General features: G+C 44.9%; 1 protein-coding gene across 1 annotated transcript in view; it reads right to left on the reverse strand.

The window, feature by feature from the left end:
• agbl4 (AGBL carboxypeptidase 4) overlaps window positions 1-23,500 on the reverse strand; it is a gene marked incomplete at its 3' end in the record, with an annotated part of 403,315 nt that overhangs the window by 77,256 nt on the left and 302,559 nt on the right. The window lies entirely within an intron of this gene.

Genomic DNA, 23,500 nt, shown 5'->3' on the forward strand with positions numbered 1-23,500 from the left:
TTCAGCAGAGGTGACAATGCTATTATGTGTAAGCTGTTTATCTAGTCGTGCACCTCAGCAATGGCCTTTCCACTTTCATTTACAGTTCTGAGACCTAAGTGTGTTTCTGAAGAAAGAAGGGATGACCTGTACACAAAACAATAACACATCCCTTAAGTGCTGTGTTGATTCTCATTGTTTTTCGAGTTAAAATAATTAGTTTGACCTATGTCTTCTTGTCCTTTATATATTGCATAGGAAATATATTATATAACAGTGTTCCTTTTTGAGATTGAATTTATACTAGTACTTTTACTACATGAATACCATTTATTATCAGTATACTATTTTTACTAGCCCTGAGGTAATACAATGATTCGTTTAATACATTATTATTCTCAGGGAGGGTGAAATGAGTAATGGTTATAGCTGGGATATGCTCATGTTGGCTGTGAAAATGAGGCACTTACACTGGATGAGTGATGACGTATTTTTGTAGGATTACCCAGAAGTCCCTGCCTGCACTTCCTGGTTCCTATGTGTCAAAGTCAATGGGATTTTTGTATGGGAATTTCTGTTAAATGCATGAAATAAGGTCTATGTTAACAAAGGTTTATGAAACAGCCAACTTTGTGTTCAGCATGATAATCTTCACAAATGAGGACCACTTTTATGACTTTTGAAGTGTTTTCTGAAGATCGCATTTGCGCTTCGAAAATCATAAATGTGGTCCTCAATTGTGAAGATCATCTTGCTGAACAGAAAGTTTGCTGTTCCATAAACTGTTGTTAACCACAGACCTTATTTCAAGCATTTAACCAAAATCCCGATACGGAAATCTCATGGACTTTTACACGTAGGAACCGGGAATGCTTACATCCAGGTCTTCTGGACTCATTCCTGAGGTACTCTATTGTTGTTACAATCCATCTAGGTTTCCATTTCTTGTTAACATTTGGAGTTTAGCTGACACTTTATTCTGAGAGACTTGAGTATAACAGTATACTGTAGTAGGATAAGCTTAAATTCCTAGCCAGCTTTACACAAAACCAAAAGAAAGGAAGGAGTTTGCATGACCATGGCCATAGTATTCTGCATATATACAGTATGAGCACAGGGACATTTGGGATCAGGATATGAAGCTGCAGAAAAACAGCTTATCCCAATGTTTCCATTGGGATCCTCTGTTCACAGTGTTTGCTTCTTTTTCTTGTTGTGTCCAATGCAAAGGTATAAGTGTTTAGTGAAAGCTATGTGCTTAGTGTGTTTCAGTTTGTGGCGGGTGGGGCGTGATTCAACCACAGGGGAGCATGGGGAGAACAGGCAAACTCCACACAGAAAGGCCCTGTTTGACAGTAGGCACTATGAGGACACGGGGATGGGGACACACCCTCAGCGCCCACAGCGTCCCAGGCGGGAATCGAACCCAGGACCTTCTTGCTGTGAGGCGACGGCGCTACCACTGCGCCACCGTGCCCCCTATATTTGAAATTTCTGCATAAAGCAAACGGGTTTTCAATAGTCACTTAAAAGCAAGAGCCAAGAGCTGCACTTCCTCCATAAGCATCTGTTCAGCGTTACGACCTAAGACCTTTTCCATGACTTGAATTATCCAGAATACTGTGCCCACTATAAACCACAACTACTGCTCAATCAGGACATCAACAGCGGCCAATACTATCTTTCCATAAAATAATAATTATGATTAACAATTTGAGAGAGAGATTGCATGTGGTTTAATTATGTTGTCTCTGCCTACACTTTGATTAACTGGGGGAAAGTCATTGGAGAAACACATCACTGGGAGGACTGGGAGCTTGCAAAATGATCATCATGTTCATCTATAATGGGAGATACTGGTGTGTGTGGTGTGTGTGTGTGTGTGTGTGTGTGTGTGTGTGTGTGTGTGTGTGTGTGTGTGTGTGTGTGTGTGTGTAGGTGTGTGTGTGTGTGTGTGTGTGTGTGTGTGTGTGTGTGTGTGTGTGTGTGTGTGTGTGTGTGTGCATGCGTGCGTGTGTGTGTGTGTGTGTGTGCGAGTACGCATGTGTTTTACATTTGTACAAGTGCCTGTGCGGGGAGAGAGAAACGGTCAAAGAGAGTGTGCGCATAATATGTGTCAACGCTGCTGGGATCGGCTAGGAATTGTCTACTTTATCACACCTAATTAATTATACCCAAACACCCGGAAGAGTTATCCTTGTCGCTCAATCGGCGGCCCACTCTGCCTGCCTCCCTGTCAGAAGACAGGAGAAAAGACCCAGATAAAGACCCGCAGCCTATTTGAAGTGCCCCTCTCTTTCTCTGGCTGATTGGCCACGCCTCCTTAGCCGGCTTCACATTACCATTTAAATAAAGAGGCTTTGCTAATGACCACTGGTGGAACTTAGAAAGAGAAGCTAAATTGTTTTTCTTTCTTGCGGCGCCGGCACTCCATTCTTCTCTTCTGCCGGCTCACACCCGTCACCCATTTTCCTTTATTTTGTTTAGACGGTGGAGCGGGTGATAATTGAAGTGCAAAAGAAACGCAAAATGAATTATTAATCTTTGATTAAAGGTAAATCTAATCTCTTTCACGGATAACAGTGACACACAAGGCTAAGCAGACTTGAAACAACGCTGGTATGTTAATTTCACGAAGATTAAAAAAATGAGATTATGATGAACAAAACCAACAACAAAACACATAAAATGGTGTAAACAACCGCTGGGCATAGACTTCTGAAAAGACTACCAAAGAGGTAACAGAAACGTCTGATTATTGGACTAATACCTGGACGAGGTTCAACACACAAACACAGGCCTCTAGGGCCATGCGGTGTTATCTTGGAACAGCTTGATCTACATTGACATTTTACATTTCTGCCAGTTTACGAGTATGCAGGTTCAGTGTCTTGCTCAAAGACACTTCAACAGGATACAGTATGGCTCTGTTGGTGGGTGGCTGTTGTAAAAAGTACAGTTTTTAAGCTACTTAGACTAATAGCTTAAAGGTATATGTCACTTTTTCTAGCTTTCTGTTGTAACACTGCAAACACTGCACATGGCCTCTCACCTGGCTCCACACGAGAGAACGGTGCGGTGGTCGAGCAAGGTCGACAGCGAATGGAGAGAGCGAGCGCCGCAAAACCGGGGGAAACAGGGATTAAAAGTAATTTTCTCCTAGTTTCACAGCGGATGAGTCTGCTCTGCTGTGCTGCTGTGTGCGATGCTATTGGCTGGTGGGTGACACACCCCATGTGGGGCTGCTAAAAAAACGTTGCAGCCCACAAACGTCCCGAAAACAGCAAAACAATGAGAAAATACAAAAATACAGGCAGAGGGCATGTGTCTGTGTCTGCAGATAAACACACAGCCACACAATTCTAGTAGGTCATAAGTGATCATTGAGAGGGATTTACTTTTGTATGAGTGTAGATATTGTAATAAACCTTCTAGGAGGATTAAGGCTAACACAAAGTAGCCAAGTAGCGTTTGCTGCCACCACCTTTTTACCGGTATGGTCCGGAACCAGAGATATGAGATAATACAAGACAGCCAGGTAAAGGGGAAAAATATACAATGCTTTATTTAATTTGGCATAGACTAAACCTGTACAGCAAGTATGGAGAATGAAATGAACAGCTGTGATACTGGGAAAACAATGGCCTCGCCACCCCGCCCCCACCCAATGCAATGTAAACCCACACACACTAGGGGATTCAGTGTAATAGCACTGCAAACAAGCACAGCAAACTGTAAATGAGCACTACAAACGGGCACTGCAAACGGGCACTGCAAATGAGCACAGCAAACAAAATGAGCACTACACACGAGCACTGCGAACGGGCACTGCACACGAGCACACACACTGCAACCAACCATAAACGGCCTGCCCTGTACACACACTGGCAGGCAAAACCTTTCAAAGAGGTAACACACGTGATTCAGAGCACACAGGAATTGAACATGGGCTGAGGCTGTGCGGTCTAGCTAACCGTCCTCCCACCATGTCCAAGCCACCCAACCACCTCCCACTTGCTACAAGTCAGATTGTTATTAAAAGTTCATTAAGAAAACAAACAAACAAACAGGCCTAAAACAAACAATTAACAGCTAATATATTTCCTTTAAAATGCAATCACTAATACTCAACTTTCCCAGTTGACAAGACCCTCCCCAGGGGTCTAGGCTTGATCGCTGGTCCGACCTGGCTCTTGTGTAGCGGGAGCCTAGGGTGGGGCAAACGTTGGTCCAGCGCAGCATTAGAGACGCCCAGAGCATAGGGAGACTCGACACCAAACCTGGGAACGGCAGAGCACTCCTATACGATCCCCAGCCCTAACTGACTGAGGCAGTACCGCCACAGTCCTGACTTCTATTCCCGAACGGACCCCCAGATAATCTGCTATAGGCTGTCTTCACCGCCGGCAGTCCTACCGACTGCGAACGGCACCCACCCCCAAGATGTGAGTGCAAAGTCGGGTTGCTTGGCTGGGTTACAAACCCCGTAGCGTCCACCAAGCGCCGTTCCCCAGGAGACACTGTCGGGCGCCCGGCTCTGTGTTTTTAACAGTTCCCCAGAGTCACTGGCAGCGCCCGCAATCAGATGCAGGTGAGAACCATCAGTCATTAGGTTGTCAATCACCATCAGCAGTTGTCAATCAATGTCAACAGGGCCACTCAGCCCATACCCCCCCCCCAATACTCATTACACTCTCCCCCCCCTTAAATGAGACTCGTCCTCGAGTCACAGGGAGGTCATGTTGTAGTCACGAGACCATGCCGGAGGCTTCCTCTCACGTGCTGGGCGCCTCTCCTGCATAGGCAACTGTCCTGGCAATGCCCCCTCTCCTGATGGGGCTCGGCTTGAGGCCCCACACCCCTGGGGGGGCGGGATGTGGTCACTGTGAACACCAGAAGTTGTTGGCAACCGGACCTCCCCAGGTTTAGGAGCTGCCGTCTCTGCTCCAGCGTCCAAACCAGGCACAGCATGAACACCATCCTCTCCTCCCTCTGGTGGTATGGTCTGGTGGTCAGCTCCCATTCTCACCGGGACTGCAGAGGAGTACTGTGATCGCCGAGGAAACCAGCCAGCACCACCACCAACCCCTGGATGTTGTGCCCTGGGAGGCTGCCGGCGTAGGCCTGATCCCCCACCATCCTGGGCGTTGGATGTTACTGGTATGGGAGCAAGAAAAGGTTTGAGTCGATTGAAATGCACAACCATCTCAGCTCCCCCCTCCTGTGGTGCTATGCGATATAATACATCTGTAACTCTCTCGGCCACCTTATAAGGACCCCTAAAACGTCGCTGTAACTTGGGACAGACACCCCTTTTTCTAGCTTTACAACGAACCCACACCAACTCCCCCTCTGAGTAGTATTGGAAGTTCGCCCGGAAATCAAACGCAGCCTTTTGCCGCCCTGAGGCTTTCAGTTGATGTCCTCTAACAGCCTCTACAACTGTGGAAAGGGTGTCATTTAATCTAGACACATATTCACTGGCCGAAGAGAATCTCTCTCCATTACTTAGGTTAAGCATAATATCGACAGGAAGAATGATCTCCCGCCCAAATACCACCTTGTATGGGCTAAACCCCGTACTTGTATGAACACTGCTACGGTAGGCCATCATCACATAGGGCAGCAGCACATCCCAATTTGACTGGTTATCTTTAACAAAAAGGGACAACATAGACAAAAGTGTTCGATTAAATCTCTCAATTAACCCATCAGATTGAGGGTGATATGGCGATGTTCTCGTCTTATGAATGGTTAACAGTTGACATAACTCCTTGAACAAGTTGGATTCAAAATTACGACCCTGGTCCGAGTGAATACTTCGGGGGGCACCAAGCCGGCAAACCCACTCCTCCACCAAAACTTTGGCCACCGTCTTAGCCTCCTGGTTGGGGATGGAAAATGCCTCTGTCCACTTAGAAAAGTAATCACCCACGACCAAAATGTACTTATTCTTATCTGCAGTCTCAGGTAGGGGCCCCATGATATCCAACGCCACCCGTTCATATGGCCTTGATGCAACGGTAGGCTGAAGAGGAGCACATAAAGGCTGGCCAGAGGTTTTACGAGAGCCACAATCTATGCACTCCCGGCACCACCGTTTTACATCTCCAAACCATCCCGGCCAATAAAACCGATCTTTCACTTTCCCCTGCAGCTTTTGTACCCCCAAATGGCCGCCGGTGGCAGAATTATGCAACTGGGCTAACACTTTAGGGACCAGGGATTTGGGAAGAACTACCTGTACCTGAGAGGCTGCATCAGAATTGGTTGGAGGGATCCTCACTAACCTCGAACCCTGCAGCCGTAACTGAGGCCACACGGGGGCATACTTTTGTAAAGTGGAATCCTCTGGGAATTCTGATTGCTTGTTAGCCCCCCCCTTCTTAAGCTGGATCAGTTTCTGTAACTCCCCATCTTCTTTTTGGGCCTGACCCAACTCATCTACCTCTTCCCACTGATCTAAGGGAGATGTTGCCCTATTTCCCTGCACTGCACGTATAGCCGAGGCCCGTTCGAGCTGTTCTCTCTCGCTCCCGTCTGCAGGCAAAAGAGCTGAGGCAGTATTGGCCATGAATGCAGGCAATCTCGAAAGTGCATCAGCATTTACATGTAGTTTTCCAGGCCGATGTACAATCTTGTACTGAAAACTAGCCAGCTGTTCCACCCACCGAGCTACCTGTCCCTCCAAGCCCTGGAAATTGTGCAGCCAGCGCAATGAATTGTGATCTGTCCGCAAGATAAATTCTCTCCCCAACAAGTAATGCTTGAAATATTTAGTGAACATAACCATACTCAGAAGCTCTTTCTTGGTTGTGGCATACTTTCGCTCTTGCTTAGTTAGGGCTCTACTAGCATAGGCTATAACACGCTCTACCCCTCCCTCCTCCTGTGACAAGACGGCACCAATACCAACATCACTAGCATCCGTATCCAAAATAAATGGTTTATTGGGATCCGGATATGCTAGAATGGGGGCAGAGATTAGACATGATTTAAGTTGCTCAAATGCCTTCTGACACGCCTCTGTCCATTTGAACCGCCTGCCTTTCTCCGTCAACTGATGGAGGGGACGAGCAATGTCAGCGAAGCCCTTCACGAATCTCCTATAATAGGATGCCAGGCCAACAAAACTCCTCACTTCAGTCTGATTTTTCGGGACTGGCCACTCACGCACAGCCTGTACCTTGGCCGGGTCCGCTTCCACCCCACTGGCAGAAATAACATGGCCAAGGTACTGCACCTGCGTGGAAAACAGATTACATTTAGCTGGTTTCACTTTAAGATTGGCTTGACGCAGCTTTAATAAGACCCCCTCCAAACGTGACAGATGCTCTTGAAAGGTACGGCCGAAAACGATAATATCATCCAAATAAACCAAACAGGTGGTCCATTGGAGATCGGCTAGTACCAGATCCATCAGCCTCTGAAAGGTACTTGGGCTGTTACACAAACCAAAACTCAAAACATTAAATTCAAATAAGCCCTGGCGTGTGATAAAAGCAGTTTTATGTTTGTCTTTGGGATCCACCTCGACCTGCCAGTAACCACTGGCCAAGTCGAGTGTGGAAAACCAAATGGCCTTATGTAAACTATCCAACGCATCATCAATTCTCGGCAGTGGGTAAGCGTCCTTGCGAGTGAAATCATTAAGCTTGCGGTAATCAACACAAAAACGCAGACTACCATCACGCTTCCTCACAAGCACCACAGGAGCCGCCCAGGGACTACAAGAAGGCTGAATAATATCATTTTCCAGCATTTGTTTTATGTGATCTGTCACCTCTTGTTGTAAATGGATGGGAACACGGCGAGGAGGTAGCTTGACTGGTTTAGCATCACCGGTGTCAATTTGATGCGCAGTAAGATGGGTCCGGCCCAGATCATTGTCGCCAGTACTAAACACAGATAAGTTTTGATGCAACACATCCCGTACAGCTCGCAGTTCAGTGGTGTCTAATCCCTTCTGTTCGATAGCAAAATGTGCTAAAAGGGCATCAACTGTCCAGGGTCCCCTTCCCTCACTACCCATCCCTACCTCCTCTGCACCCTCCCCCACTTCAATGTCAGTATGCAGAATGCCTACTTTCATCCCTTCCTTCAAAGTGAGAGCATCATCGGTGACATTGATCACTCGGACCGGCAAAGTGCCTTGTTCTACCCTACAAACCACACGAGCCACCATAATGTCACAGTGTTTGGATAACGATGCAGTGGGCTCCAACATGCCCTCTGCACAATAATCCACTCTATTGGCAACTTGTCCCAAAATGATAGCTTCACTGCGGGGGGGCACCACGGTATCGGCCTGAACCTTAATGATTTGGGGTTTATCATCATCAGCAGGGACGACTAACGGTAAACATTTTCCCATCAGCCGGCACTCTCTTTTCCCAAAGTCGACTACAGCCCCATACTTGGAAAGAAAATCAAACCCCAGAAGGATCTCTTGAGAGGGTATGTCTGCAACCAAAAATTCTGCAATCAAGGCAAGGGAATTAAACTGGCAAACTGTCTGCCATTTGCCCATAATTCCCATTCCGCTGCCATTGGCTGCTGACACATCCCCAGTGTAGCCTGTTAACTCAGACCCCCCTTTGGTAATGTTTAACCAGGTTTGCTTTGGAATCACTGACAAGGTAGCACCACTGTCCACTAACAAGAGAGACTCTAACCCACCTACTTTGGAGAGAAGGTACCCAGAACCTCCATTACTGCTCACTGGGGCCACAGTCTTTAAGGAATGTGTGGGGGCGGGCATTGGACCCACTGTGTCCGCCCCCTCTAGTTTCCCTGCAGATAGGTGTCTATTACAGCCGCATTTCCAGCAGCCACCCCCGGGCTCCTGGCCACCCCCTCCAAAGCGTCGGCCAACAGGGGCACCATAGCTACGGGGGCCCCCAGTTACATCCATGGGATAGCTAGGGAGCACAGGGTGACTGGGGGCAGTGTGACGTACATGAAGGGAGGTTTGTAGCGATTTGACTTCCTGTCGCAAACCTTCAACAACCCCCACCAAAACTTCCATCTGTTCATCAGTCTTAGACCTGGCATTGTGCTCTGCAACTCCTCTGACTTTAGCATCAGACGTTACATGGGTCTGTTCAAGACTCCTAAGGAGCTCCATCTCAGAGGCCAGGTTAATGGCTGCTTCCAATGTGTTAGGTTTTGCACCGCGCAGGTGGACACGGAAATCGCCCATTGCAAAATGAGTGCTAAAATGATCTTGGGCTAACAAATCCTGTGTGTGCTCGTCTGCTGAGGGATATGCTCTCATTGCCAGCCGGCGCAGAGCATTGCCAAATTCTCTGGCGGTTTCGTTATGCAACCTCCTCCTAGATGTAAAACTAGCCCGACTCCAATCATCACTGTCACATGGCTCCAAACATTGGGCCATGGCTGCTTTTAACAGTGAATAATTGTTTTTGGCCTCAACTGGGATGCCACTATAAATATCACGCGCCCGGCCTGAGAGTAACAGGGACATAAATTTCAATTTAAGTGACTCATCCCAATGGTTCACATCAGCAGCCAGATCAAATTGCGCGGACCAGTCGGACCATTCACGACCGACTCCTGTATAGGTTTCTGGCATGAAAATGGGGCGGGGGGTTGACATCACGTTAAGATTTCCTGGGGGGTTCATGGCAGCGCTCGCAGAGGACGACCCGTTACTACCCCCAGCTGTCGATAAAGCATTAACCTCAATCTCTGGCATTTTTGTCCTTTAATATATTGTTTTAAAGGAATTTTTTTGAATGAGTAAATCCCACCGCTGCCACCAGTGTAATAAACCTTCTAGGAGGATTAAGGCTAACACAAAGTAGCCAAGTAGCGTTTGCTGCCACCACCTTTTTACCGGTATGGTCCGGAACCAGAGATATGAGATAATACAAGACAGCCAGGTAAAGGGGAAAAATATACAATGCTTTATTTAATTTGGCATAGACTAAACCTGTACAGCAAGTATGGAGAATGAAATGAACAGCTGTGATACTGGGAAAACAATGGCCTCGCCACCCCGCCCCCACCCAATGCAATGTAAACCCACACACACTAGGGGATTCAGTGTAATAGCACTGCAAACAAGCACAGCAAACTGTAAATGAGCACTACAAACGGGCACTGCAAACGGGCACTGCAAATGAGCACAGCAAACAAAATGAGCACTACACACGAGCACTGCGAACGGGCACTGCACACGAGCACACACACTGCAACCAACCATAAACGGCCTGCCCTGTACACACACTGGCAGGCAAAACCTTTCAAAGAGGTAACACACGTGATTCAGAGCACACAGGAATTGAACATGGGCTGAGGCTGTGCGGTCTAGCTAACCGTCCTCCCACCATGTCCAAGCCACCCAACCACCTCCCACTTGCTACAAGTCAGATTGTTATTAAAAGTTCATTAAGAAAACAAACAAACAAACAGGCCTAAAACAAACAATTAACAGCTAATATATTTCCTTTAAAATGCAATCACTAATACTCAACTTTCCCAGTTGACAAGACCCTCCCCAGGGGTCTAGGCTTGATCGCTGGTCCGACCTGGCTCTTGTGTAGCGGGAGCCTAGGGTGGGGCAAACGTTGGTCCAGCGCAGCATTAGAGACGCCCAGAGCATAGGGAGACTCGACACCAAACCTGGGAACGGCAGAGCACTCCTATACGATCCCCAGCCCTAACTGACTGAGGCAGTACCGCCACAGTCCTGACTTCTATTCCCGAACGGACCCCCAGATAATCTGCTATAGGCTGTCTTCACCGCCGGCAGTCCTACCGACTGCGAACGGCACCCACCCCCAAGATGTGAGTGCAAAGTCGGGTTGCTTGGCTGGGTTACAAACCCCGTAGCGTCCACCAAGCGCCGTTCCCCAGGAGACACTGTCGGGCGCCCGGCTCTGTGTTTTTAACAGTTCCCCAGAGTCACTGGCAGCGCCCGCAATCAGATGCAGGTGAGAACCATCAGTCATTAGGTTGTCAATCACCATCAGCAGTTGTCAATCAATGTCAACAGGGCCACTCAGCCCATACCCCCCCCCCAATACTCATTACAATATTGTTGTTTTTAAGGAAAATACTGGGAAATTCTGCATAGTATACCTTTAACTAGATTAAATTTCAGGGGACTATACGACTATATTGACAAGTACTTGGTGGTATAGGTAACTGAGATTGTTATCAATACTAATTGATTGATTGATTGATTTTATTATGGATATAAAAGACAACAAAATCCAAGCGATGGTCCCTTGGATTTTTACGGTGCTAAAAGTTCCATTAACCAAGCAATAATTTTTTAACCGACTGTATTCTCTTTGTAAATGACCAAATGACGTTGAATATAGATTTAGAATGAATATTAAATATAAAATATATTCGCCATCCTCTTCACTGGTTGCATCATACATACAGTACTATGTAGACATAAGATCGTCGAACAGGCGAGTGATGAGGCATTATCAAAGTGAGTAACTGACAGATACAGAGGGGCTAGTATCCGGATAATACAGCTGCTAATCTCTTTTACATTAACGACTTTTACCAGTTTACAATCTGTTGACAGTGGAGACAATTGAATATGTCAATGCTGACACGAGCTCACATCACACCCAGTTTGTTCTCCAGCCATCTAAATACATGCTTGCATGGAACTGGACTGTGTGTAAAAGTCTTCAGAGTATCTGCAGCCAGCATGAGAGAAACCACAGCGCTGTCATCCTGCTCACATCCACCCACAGGAGAGGACGGCTGCTGATTGATTGCCCTTGAAATGTGACAAAATGGCTTAGCTTGTAACAAGCTTTATTTACGACATTAAATTATCATTAAAATGCCATTAGGGCAATTAATTGATTTATATTATAAACGTCGCATCTAGGGAGAGAACGAGAGAGAGAGAGAGAGAGCAAAAGAGAGAGAGAGAGGGGGGGGGACAAGGAAGCATGCGAGAACCATGGAAGAAGGATGGGAGAAAGTTGAGAAGAGACAGGAAATAGGAAAGAAAAGCAAGGGAGGAGAAAAGAGGAGAAGGTAGGAGTGGAGCGGTGAGGTGAATGAGGGAGGAGAGAGGAGAGGAGAGGAGAGAAGAGGAGAGGAGAGGAGAGGAGAGGAGAGGAGAGGAGAGGAGAGGAGAGAGGAGAGGAGAGGAGAGGAGAGGAGAGGAGAGAGGAGAGGAGAGAGGAGAGAGGAGGAGAGGAGAGGAGAGAGGAGGAGAGGAGAGGAGAGAGGAGGAGAGGAGAGGAGAGGAGAGAGGAGGAGAGGAGAGGAGAGGAGAGAGGAGGAGAGGAGAGGAGAGGAGAGGAGAGGAGAGGAGAGGAGAGGAGAGGAGAGGAGAGGAGAGGAGAGGAGAGGAGAGAAGAGAAGAGAAGAGAAGAGGAGAGGAGAGAGGAGAGCAGTGGGAGATGAATATGAAGCAGCTGTAGTGATTAGGGCAGCACTGCAGAGTGGCACTGTGTGACAGTGACATTGGCCGCCGTCACGGCGACTCACTGGAACCTGCTTCATTTGGTCCATAATTACCTTAAATGCTCAGAGAATGAAAGATTCATCATCACTTTGGATCTCTTTAATTGGGGGAGCTGTGTGCATTAATAGAAGCCATTTGAAAGCTCTCCGTGTGTGTGTGTGTGTGTGTGTGTGTGTGTGCGTGCGCGCGCGTGCGTGCGTGCGTGCGTGTGTGTGTGTGTGAGCGAGTGAGAGGGAGAGTCACTTTCCATTTTCACGTTATTTGAGTTTTGTTTAAGATGAAAGTATATGCCCATGCGTGCGCGCAACCAAGGCAAGATAACTCACTTTTTCATCCATTTGCCAAAGGGGGCTGATAGAGTCCAAAACTTTACCAGGCATTTTCATCACTTTACCACACAAATCTGTTTCTTTTCTTTGAATAGATAAGAGCCTCTGAACGATGGCTGGTGGAGGAGATAACCTTACCAGCCACAGTCAGGACTCACAAGCTTTTGGCTGGTAGCAAGTGTCAAATTCCCTCCTTATGGGGGCACCTGACACCGGGGGGGGACAGACTAGCGGGGGCACCTGACACCCGTGGGGGACAGACTAGCGGGGGCACCTGACTCCGGGGGGGGGGCAGACTAGCTGGATGGGAGAGACGGTATGGAGAGGAGCAGGGGAAGGAGACTGTAGTTGGTGGTCTTGATTGGCAGGCTCATCCATGTGTGCTAATGACTTTGAAGACCAAAGGCAGAATTCATTAGTAGCAACTCGTTGTCTGTTAACCCTGCAGTCACTTTTCAGATAAATATAGCAGCAGAGATGGGGGGAGGGGATAATTTATGAATAATAACAATATTATTGGGGACACACAGACACACATGTATGTACACACTTCCTGCATATTATGTGTAAAGACGTATGTGTTGCTTGCCATCTGTAAATGAATATTGTGTAAATGTATGTGGAACAGAAACGCTTATGACGCAAAACAAAGCTCAGAGAAATTAGACAATTAAGTGTCATTGTACTGTATTCTTGCACATGCAAACACTCTGACAGCATGGCTGGGATTCAATTAACAGTACTGTATATGAACATTTCTTCACTGTTGTGTTACTTTCTAATTATGTTACAGTAATTAGAAGGTATTGCATGCCTTTTGAAAAAATAAATCAAAAGTCAATGCAGAATAATGTAGGATGGAGAGAGCTCAGTACAAAATGACTGCATCAGTGGGCTGTGGCTGTTGTTAAAGCACTAACGCTTCCGATGCTGCCTGAGTACTGGATGTTGGGCACTACTTTTCTGAGCTGGCACTACTTGACTGACAGACACCAGAGAGATTGACAGTTTACAGTAACTGTAAATGCAGTTAATGTGTTGTCTTGTCCATTGATTTGTAAGTAATGTATATATGTGTGTGTGTAGTTTGTATCGTGAGTACATTTCTCTCGGGGTAATAAATGGTACTGCTCATTTTACTCATGTTTTATTCTGTATGCATTTGTAGCACCTTATTGTTCCGTGCAACACCTTTTAACTTCTGTTTGAAAAGTATATAAGTTAAGATTTACAAACGTACTATTTATTGTATTGTGCTGTATTGTATTGCATGACATAACAGTAGTATCAACACATTTGGGCAGTGTCATACACAGCCCATAAGTCTTACATGCCTTCTGGATGCTCTCAGGGTTGGAGTCTCAGGGTTAAAGTGATAGTTCACATTTTGTTAAGTCTCATCCTATTTGCTACTTATCAATGATGATGTTGATCGGTAGAGTTCTTTCTCAACATTCTGTTCCTCATAGTAGCTCTGGACAGTTGGGCAAAAACAAATGCAAGGTCAATGGGGTCACACTCCTGTATGAACAAGCTGACTGAGGTTAACTGAAATTGTACCCACAGTGCACACACACACACACACACACACACACACACACACACACACACACACACACACACACACACACACACAGTGCACACCAAGTACATTTCAGAGAGCTTCAGTCAGCTTGTAGCGTGACCCCATGACCTTTGTATTCGTTTTTGCCCAACTGTCCAGAGCGACTATGAGGAACAGCATGGATTGTGCTGAGAAAGAACTCTACCAATCAACATCATCATTGGTAAGTAGCAAATAGGGCTAGACTTTAAAAAATGTGAACTATCCCTTTAAGTGCAAGAAGAAGAAGGAGAGCAGCATAGATGTGTAATGTCTGAGACAATATAGATGGCTGAGGTGCACCCAATGCACGCTCACTGAACTTCCCTTTCCAGGAGGCAACAAAAGCTGTCTGTTCCAAGTCGTATATTCACATTCAAAGCCAGTAACAATGTCATAAAGAGAATGCATTACCGCCACCTATTATGCAGCGCTGCCGTGTGTACCGTGCCTGCATGAGAAGCAAGAAGCAGCCTAGATGAATCAGACTGTGTTCCAGGAAGCTCCATAAAAAGCATTGAAATGACCATATTCATTAGGTTGTGTGTGTGTGTGTGTGTGTGTGTGTGTGTGTGTGTGTGTGTGTGTGTGTGTGTGTGTGTGTGTGTGTGTGTGTGTGTGTGTGTGTGACATAAATACGCTATGCCTCCCTCTATGCTGCAGTGTGTAGGAGAAGGACACGGCGGCTCTGCGACAGACAGAGGCGAGCAGAGACCCGGCAACAGCCCGGGCCCGGGCTCGACCCAGCCAGCACTAATCCATCATCAGCACCACTGAATCATCGCGCTGCCAATAAAGCCAGGCAGCAATACATTACAGGCATGTGGGCAGACTTTAGCGATGATGACATTGAGAAGTCCCCTTGGGCGGTAGGAAAAGCTGGCCCGCATGACACACTTGCTTACGGAGGCAATAATATATGGAAATGTCGGGGCGCGCCAGACGAGCACAGAGGAACCGGGAAGACGAGGGAGCGAGCCAGGGTCTATTCATAAGGAGATGGAGAAGTGGCCGGCTTGCACTGTGACCAGTTCCAATCAGTTTCCAATATGGACTCAACCAAAAACCCCACGAGCCACTGCTGGCCAGAGGTTATTCCAGAGTCAAGTCTCTCCAAATAAGCCATCTTACAAGCACTCTGATATGACAATACTCTATTTCTGTCTTATCTTGCTCTCACGCCGCCGAGTTGATACATTGCAATATGGTTTTGGACATGGGGGCATGTTAGATAGCGCTGCCAATCATCTGCAGGCTGTGTGGCGCGGAGGCAGGCCAGCAGCACGGGAGCTGAATGAACAAGTAGTCTGAACTTTGGCTCTCCGCTGTCTGGGTATCCTGCGGCCCACACCCAGATCATTCTGCCTGTTAATCCCTCACCTTCAATGCAGATTCTCTGCAGACACACACTCACTCACTTACTCACTCACTCTCTCTCTCTTTCTCTCTCTCTCTCTCTCTCATGCACACACCCCAGACCCTCAAACCCAAATCTAGGCTCACAGCCACAGTGGATAAGAAGGCAACTGGGATTGATCTTTGCAGTGATAGAGGCTGACTACCAGTGTTGAGCAAGTTACTTTCAAAATGTAATATACTACATATTACTAGTTGCTCTCATTTGAAAGTAATAAGTTACTTTACAATATTACTGTCTGTGGAGAGTAACTCGTTACTTATGACACTACTTTTGCATTACTTTCACCAAAATAACAGCAGTAGCAGAATAACATCGCCGCCCCGGAACGGCGATGTCAGTGTAAAATTTACACTGTAAATGGTCCAAAATTCTAAATGTTATCCTTTTCCTTTGTTATTGTCATCTATAGTCATTATTTGCATAAAAACACACAGTTTGATTAGGAATGATTGTATCTTTATTTAAATATGTGCTTTGATTAAAAAAGAATTAACTAATTTGTAACTTGAGTTACTTGACAAAGTAACTGGTGTAATATTACTGAAATCCTACAAGTAATAAGTTATATTACCGAGTTACTGCTAAAAGTAATGTATTACATGTAATATATTACTTTTGTAATGAGTTACCCCCAACACTGCTGACTAGAGCCTACAGTAGTGTCTGGAAGAAGGCTGGGGTCAGAGGTGGTGCAAAATGCCACTAATACTAAGAGCATGCACAGATCCACGAATCTGTATATGAGCTGTCAGAGAAATCCCACTACTACAGTATAGGCCTCATCTGCCTCTGTCTGCCTGGCTATCTTTGAAGGGGTGGTGACTCCTGGGGAAAGACGTTTAAACAGTAAATTGCTGCCATTGTGTGGAAAGCACACACTGTGATATACATTTTGCAATTTAAATTAAAAGTTTACAAGGTTGCACTACAGTATGTGCTGAGAACGTTTCATTAGCCTAGAGGTCACAGAGTTTTTATGAAACCCGTCCAAAACACCGTCCAGTATATACGAATAATATCTGCAGGACTTGAGGTAGGTATGCGGTCCAACTTCCAAGTTATTGACCAGATTTAACCCCGATTTGGCGGTTTTAAACATATTCAGATTGAGGTGAAAATACCAACCATGAAAAACCTAATTATTACTTTCGCTCTTGGAGCCAGAACTAAAATAAGAAGAAAAAGAGGGGGAAGGGGGAGGGGGAGAAGAAGTCTTAACTGCCAACACAGTATACCGTAGTTTCCTCAATGAATCTTGATGTAGTGTTTTTTAGGAAGGACAACTTGGCAGAGTGGACAACAAAGAGACAACAAAGACAACAAGAGGTTTGTGCTGATAGAATAAAAGTCTGGATTTATTTTTCGTTTATCTGTACATTGAACAAGTGTTCCTGACTGCAGCAAGAGAAACACAGAACAGAACAGGATGCTAAGCATCAGAGTTGCTCGCATAGCAGAGGTGTGACCGGTTTTTGCAAAGACATGTACACTCTATCTCATAGACTTATTACAGTTTCTGTCAATGTCGGGCTGCCTTTGGGAGGCTCAAGTCAGGTGAAGGAGTCCAACTATCTTATTCCCTGGCTCCATATCCACAACCATTTTGTTCTTAATCATAACTGCAGTCTTGAACCTCTTTTCACCTGTCATACAACTGGGAATATAGCCATACAGTAATAACCCTGTCTTTCCATGTTGTTCAATGCAATACAGCTACTGCATAACGGACAGGTATATATACCCAAGCAGCCCTGTGTAGTAGCCTGCACCTTAATTCAACTCAGTTCAAGAGTATGACGAGGGTTGCTTAGTTCTGTACGGACTTGACACGCCTCTCTCTTCCCCTCTCTCAAGGGTCTGCAGACTAGGGTTGGGTACCAAAACCCGGCTTACCCCCTATGGTGCCGGTTCACTTACAACCGGTATTACCGATACCGAATTGCAACGCAGATTTAGTAGCCTCATGTAGGTGCCATGCGCGAACTGCTGAGTGCACCTTCACTCACGTGATGTACGCCTTCACTAACATTATCATTTGGCGAGCGCAGCTTGAAATCCTCTTTTAGAAAACAAAACGACTTTCAATAAAAACGTATCAGATCAGGCACCTCCCCCATTTTTAAAAGTATCGTTTTAGCACCGGTATCAGAAGAATACAAAATGATACCCATCCCTATACTGTAGACATATTCACAGGTTTGAAGACTCGCTAGCTGTCCCTCTGTCTCTCCCTGCCTGGCTAGCAATTATAACTCAACACCTGTGTGTGACTTCAATTACATAGAAAAGTCTCCGGGTTAATTCCCTGGACAAGAGCAAAGCTTAGACTTGGACTACTGGGAAACAGTCCAAGAAATGGCTGAAGTGCTTCCATGAAACCAACTTGTTTTTTGTTTTTTTGTATCTAAACACCTCGATCACAGTAGAGAGGGAATTCGCCAGCACACTTTATGTTCACAGACATGGTCAGAGTAGAAAATAAATACATACATACTGACAGAGAGAGTAAACCACCCCGAGAAAACACACTTCAAATGCTTTGGTGCACTGGCTGCATAAAGGTCAGTGAAGAATTTTCATTGGTGTCAGCCAGGAAAATAAAATGCATGTTTAGTATTTTAAGTACAATTAATACCCAAGCTTTATAGCCCAGAGACTGGACTGTGCTGCATATACTCTATTTCACAGTTAATTCAAGAGCAAAGCTCTCGACTGGAATCATCATTTTAATATCGACAATTACATGTTGAAATCTTTTTGACAATTCAATATTCAGCAGCAAGGAAGGTGGTGATCAACAAAACCGTGGGGGCCCATAAGCTTGAAATCACTGTCTCCTCAGAGCTAAAACTGACTTACTGACGCTGCCCAAACACATCTTGAAAATTCTCAATGATCACCAAAAACATTTCCAACGCAAATGACATTTCATTCTGGGTCAGAGAGGGCCCTATTTGGTTCTGACACAGTACATTTCTGATAGTATTGTTGATTAGCAACCACAGCTACCAAAGGAAAAAACAAGCTGTGCTGAACTTTGACCCGAGGAGAACATACAATTTGCTGAAGTCCACATACAGTATACTGTGCCAAATTACACACTGCCAAGTCCAATCCAGATATTCTTAGGAAGCCAACCCGGCATGCAGCCAGTTAACAGTGGCATCCTTCTAATTTAATAGTCATCTGAGTGTCATGTAGTCATGTACTATCTAGTGTAACCTGATCTATCCGTTAAAAATGCATATTTCTCAAATATACTGCAATAATGTAAGATTGGTAGATGGGTGCCAGAAGCAGATGCATCCACATAAAATCAGCAAGTTTTGAGGTACTTCTGAGACTCACAGCAGAGGATATAATCACTAGCTACAATATTTGGATGGATAGCACATAGCAGGTAATAGCAGGTTTTATCATCTCGCGAAGAAATTTGGCTTCAAAAAATTTCATAAACTTGATTAGCTGAGGGGATATTGGCGGTCGACACACCTGAATAACACATAGCTGTATGAGGATAAAAACATAGAAAAACAGCACCATTTGAGGTCCGAGAGACAGATCAGTTTAGAACCTGTTTGCTGGTAGCACCGTCAACCAGTACAAATCTCAGAACGCGATACAGACAGAACACATCCACTGACCAACTGCACAACATAGCAAAGAGCGTAGATATATATTCAGACAACCCCCCACGCAGACACCCCCTTACAGCAGCATCTTAAAGCAGGTAATAAACTGATTTTTTCCTAAGAATGATATTATTGTGTACTGAGGTGTTTTACAAGTTTTATATGCTGTACATGTTGAGAGTAATCAGGTATAGTTTTTTTTTAATATACATACATAGTTTACAGTCACTGACAAACAATCACCAGAGTAGCAATGAGGTAGGACGGTGAAGCTAGATGAAGTAGAACCGGTTTGTGGATTGTATACAACGTTACTGCAGACCTTTGAACGCCTATAGCCACTTTAAGAAAAATGAAGGTCCTCCCATCAGTCTCATTTGGAGTAAGTTTGACATTGTATCTGAGGCTTGAACAGTAATGGGTCTTTTGTACAGTTAAGTTGGGAGAACTGAGATGAAGCCGTCGATCTTGTTTCACACAGTGCAGCTAGGGCTGATCTGTCAAAAAGCAACATAAAGTTCCTTCACTTGTGCAAAGTTGACAGGTGTTCAGAACATAAACCCAAACACCAAGCGAAGAGGACAGGGTGGATTTCGGATTTCCTAGATACCTATGCTTCTTCTATGCTCTTTCTTTCATCCAGTCCATACAAATGTCAGGAGAGTAGGGAGCTAGAGGTGGTACAGTAACAGTTACTGGGCAGTCTGGTGCTGTGTAACAGAGCCAAAGTACTGTCTAGTACCAATGGCTGTGTGTTTATTGGGGTATGTTACTAATATGCTGCTAAAACCCAAACTGGTCCTCGGCATGGGACTCAGAACATTTGATAGAGATTGGCCTCGCAGGCACAGATTACGCAGAATCTGGGTTAGAAAGCATATTTAGAAAGCGATTTCATCCACTGAAGATGGTTTTAGTTGAAGGATTAGGCTTAATCGAGCTCCAGGAAACCATCCTTTGATAAACAAGTCAACATTTCAGATGATGTAATAGGTCTATCTTAAGCACTGTTTTAACCACACCCTCTTTTTGGCATCAGAAAACAAGCAAACAAAGAGAAAACACAATACGGCAATGACAATGTGTCACAGAATTTCAGCAAGGTTGGTTTGCACAGCAGAAAAAGTTTTTTTCCTTTCCAAAACACACCATTTAAATTTTTTAAATGCATGTATTTTTTTTTATACATGCCAGCACGTAGAGAGAGAGAGAGAAAAAAAAGGACAACATGTAAAAAGGGATAAAGTTTTTGGAAACAAAAATATATACTTAATATTTCACCTTTGCGCTAGCTTAAGATTCACTAAGCTCAAATACGTTGGCAAGGGCCACTTTTTTGTGCAAACTCTGCTGATTCCTCAGTCAGCATCCCACATCGTTACCTTGATCTCAGCATTCAATACTTTGGCTTAACAGTACCACTCATCCGTAAAAATACACAATTATCTCTATATAGCTCATATCTATACACAACCAGCATGTTGACGCGTTCAGTTAAAGCACATAATCCAGTCAGTGTGCACATTTCATTGCTGAAGTTTTTTTTTTTTTTTTTAGATCAGGGAATGATGTTTTGGGGTGATAAAACGGAACGCCAAGCAAGTTGATAGTCAAGCTGTTGGACTTTTGCTCATCTACTGTATTTGCCAGGTAAACCATTTATTGGTCAACAGGGAGCCATGATGGGGCTATAGAATCTGGTTCCAACATAGTATGACTTGTGGAAGCCTGATTCTCTAAACACCCCAAGTAAACCTTCAACGGTTTAAACGTGCATGGTTCTTAAATCTCTAAAATGAGTTAGAGGCTCACTGGCATCACAGAGGCATATCTGACTGGCAGAACAAAACTACATTCCATTCTTCTCGTACAAAACAACAAACCAGGGCGTTCTAAGGTGCTTCGTAATAACACAATGATTGTTGGGCCTTATTCTATTTAAAAACAAAACAAAAATGGACGAATACGACAAGTACATTTCTATAAGATTGAAGAAATTGTCTAGAAGTTTTAAAGTGTATACAGTGTAAAGGATTTGTGTTGAACTAACTACTGCATCTCAATTTGCTAAAGTACAATGGTTTAACGATACAGAAATTGTGTATCATTTTACTGCAGCGCACCATTAAAAATCAAAGGTATAGCCTTAGTGAGGCTTATCATATAACTATCACGTTTGTAAATGTAGTACAATGTATGGGCTCTGGCTATATCAGATGTCAAGGGAAGCCCGGTCTCTCATGTTTCACAGAGATCCCTTTGGCTAAGGGAGGGGGAGATTATTGTTTTTTCTTTTTTCATGTTTGTAGATGCCAGTGATCTACATTTGGATACAATATCAAGCTTAAAGCCAACAAATTCATATGAAAAGACACCAAAACAAAACAAAACAAAACAAAACAAAACATGAATGTAAAAAGAAACAACAAATTGTCAGGTAGCAAAGGAATTACAACATCAGTTCGATAAACCAGCCAAAAAATAGACCAGAAGCTTATAATTGTAACAAGGAGCACTTGTTACTGGAAACTGAAATATCCATGTTTGGTGAGAAGGGGGGGAGAGAGAGAGAAAAGAAAGCATTTTATGTACACTAAAAAATATCTCCAAACATAAGGTAGCTTAACAAAAAGGTTGATCAAACTGTAAGAAATAACAAAACAAAACAAAAAACTCGGACAGACAGAACGACAGTGAGAAATAAACCAAGCGAACAAAGGATAATCTGGAGTGTGAGGAGGAGAAAGGCTTGACTGGCAGGTCTGCAGCAGATTCACAGTTAGCCACAGCTAGGTCACAGTTGAGATTTCCATCTGCAGCGTTTAGTTCCAGCCTGCAGACAGCCACACAAACCATTTGGGATCCAAACAAACAAAAGAGAGGAGAGAGAGAGAGAAAACATAAACTAACAAAAAATGACATGAAAAAAAAAAAAGAGAGGACATTTTCAAAGTTCTGATGGCATGGCTCGCAGGACGTGGACCCCGCCCGGAGCAACCCTTACTTTGTTCCCCAGTGGCGTAAGAGGGGGGGGGGTTATGATGGGCTTCAGACAGCTTTACCCACAGCGAGCGAACACCGCGTCCGTCCACACCTGAACCCAGCTCAACTGGGCCCCCGTTCCCTTCCCCACATTGTCCTGACTTGCACAGCTCCTCTTAACTAGAAGGGGGGGGGGGGGAGGGGAGGGATACCGCAAAACGGCCCAGTTCAGCGGAAGTTAACGGTGTGATTCAACCAGAAAATAGTACCTAGCCACCTCGTACATTCTCACAAGCAAAGTGCAGGTGAAGCGTCGTCACTTCAGCTTACTGTACATTTACAATCACAGCTTACTAGAAAAACCCAGGGGCATACCAGTCCCCAGTGATTGCCAAACCCATTATAAGGCCTTTCTGGGCATGAATATTATGCCTGTACCACTACAACTCCAACAGTCATGGCGTCATGACAACAGACGGCTTTAATGAAGAGTAACACAGGAACGTCACATCAGGACCTCTCCCTTGTGCTCTCTTACTGATGGTAAATTATCCTAATTAGAAGGTCAACCGTAAAAACAAAAACAAAAAAAAGACAAATATAGCACATACGAAACCAACAAGAGAATCCTATTCCCCGTCAAACGTTTGTACGCCCCTGTCTATAATAAAGTGATGCTTTGTAACTAGATCTCCAAATAAAAAGGGACCACCCACTCCACAATTAATCTCTAGGAGCAACAGACTCTGTTGCAATATGCAATATGGCTGTTCCAATTAAGACTTGTGCAGTTGAGACCCTGTCGCCCCATCCCATGTAGTAAGTACCAAGAGCACACACTCAAATATCTAGCATTCAATAGTGAGCCCCTAAAATATCCAACCTCTCACACATCTTAGATCTCGTGCAAGCTAGCATAATCGACATTGCAACGTCTCTCTATAGCCTTATAAGACTTTATCAAGGGAAATAACCTCTTATTTCTTAAGAGTCGAAGGACTCAAAAGTATGTTCTGACACAGAACAATAAATTGATTCATATTCTAACATGATCACATCTTCTCATCGATTTACGCAAATGCA

The sequence above is a fragment of the Poromitra crassiceps genome (genome assembly GCF_964638095.1).
Source record: "Poromitra crassiceps genome assembly, chromosome: 12".
NCBI classification, from domain to species: Eukaryota; Metazoa; Chordata; class Actinopteri; order Beryciformes; family Melamphaidae; genus Poromitra; species Poromitra crassiceps.